Source organism: Acyrthosiphon pisum, chromosome A1, assembly GCF_005508785.2.
Source record: "Acyrthosiphon pisum isolate AL4f chromosome A1, pea_aphid_22Mar2018_4r6ur, whole genome shotgun sequence".
In the NCBI taxonomy this organism is placed as follows: Eukaryota; Metazoa; Arthropoda; class Insecta; order Hemiptera; family Aphididae; genus Acyrthosiphon; species Acyrthosiphon pisum.
In genome coordinates, this window is record NC_042494.1 from 129611255 (window position 1) to 129613057 (window position 1803).

Here is a 1803-nt window from a genome sequence, read left to right on the forward strand (position 1 = left end):
TATTCAGCATCGAAACAGATCATACGATTTTGTTTTGAACAAAGAATAAAAAACCAGCAGCAACATTTTGAGCTTGATATTCTAACCAAAAAAAAAAATGTAATCAAACTCCTAAAAAGAAGGAAAAAATACAAAACATTAGAAGAAAGATTAAAAACTGCAAAGAGTGGTAAATACTAATATTACGAGTAGTAATACTGCAATTATAATATATTAATACCTAAAGTGAATTACGATTTGGAAATAAACAAATAATAATTATGGAATATCTAGACACAATATTATCTACCACTTCCATCTCGAATAAAACTCAAAATGTTTGACGAATGTTTATATATTTTTACTAAATATTTTTTTACTACCGTTATATCGTATGCATAGTTAGATACTTAATTTATTTTTTATAGTTAGTCACAATTTTATTTGACTTTATTTGATTTTTTAACCTTACGATACAAATACAATTAATATTTTTTTAATATACATATATACAACGAAAAAAATTTCTATTTTATTAATATATTTCAGCGAGATGGACTCAAATCCAAATTTTTATTCGTTATAGAAATTAGGACATTATTTTTCAAACTAAAAAAACCTCAAATTCGTTCACATTTAATAAAAAAAAAAAATTATTTCATCAACTAATTATGAATTATGCTTTTTGGTGATAAGAAACAAAGCTTGTTGCCAAAAATTGCCTGTTTAAAATTAAAGAAAATGTTGATATTGAAGTTATTAAACTACACAAAAAACAATAATTGTAAAATCACAATACGCATTATTGGTTGTTCCGTTCTAAAATCTAAAATCTAAAAACCTTACCTATGATGTATAAATGTATAAAACGAGTATATACGACACTATAATATAATGCAGATCGATATATTATAAATCCTCGTTAAAATATTATAATACAATATTATAGTATTATTCTCTGCGTAAGTATACAGTTAGAGTTGGTATATCAATAATAATAATAATGGCGTTTGCAAAAATAAATGAGCCCGAAATCCAGCTGATGCCGGTCGATTAATAACGTGATGGCTGCTTACTCGCTGGCTACTAATAAATGATGTTTGTTTTAAATTATCGTCGACGGCCCAGAAAGAAATCCGGAAATCGGCACATTTGCAACTCTGACACCTATACGCGGACAAAAAACCTGTAAAAAAATGGCTGCATCGCATAATAACGAAATGACAACCGAAACAACCATTAAGCACATCTTGGACAAGATCATCAGCAACGTCGAATACGAAATTATGGAAGAAGAACTGAGCAGATTCGACGACATCAACGAGGAACCGACCATCGGGGACCTAGAAGGACTTTTGTTATATGCGACACGCTTCGCGGGCGACGATTACGTTCCGTTCAACGTCTTTCAACCGGCCGACAATTCTCGCAAAGCTGCAGAACCGGTTGAACCGACCAGAGACGACGTGTTGGTCTCGCCGACGGTGCAGGAAGCCGCGGAAAAGGAGCTAGGTGGCGAGGCGAGGGGCGCCACACCAGCCAGGGGACTAGAGGTCAGGAACAGTTTTGGAATCTTGATCGGTTGGCTGGACCCGGGGGTCAAAACAGAAACATGCGCAGCTCCGCGCAGTGGAACGGCGACAGTTGTCTCCTCTGCGTGGAGAGGTCTAACGAGAGCCGCACGCATGTTGTGTTGTCGTCCCCTGAAGTGAAACCGTCCGAAAGTTTCCCCCTTGGCTGAGGGCAGCGGACAAGGCGTGGCGACGTATGGGGGTCGAGGTAATAGGTACGTGAGAGTGCACATTTAGTGGTGATCGGCAGTAA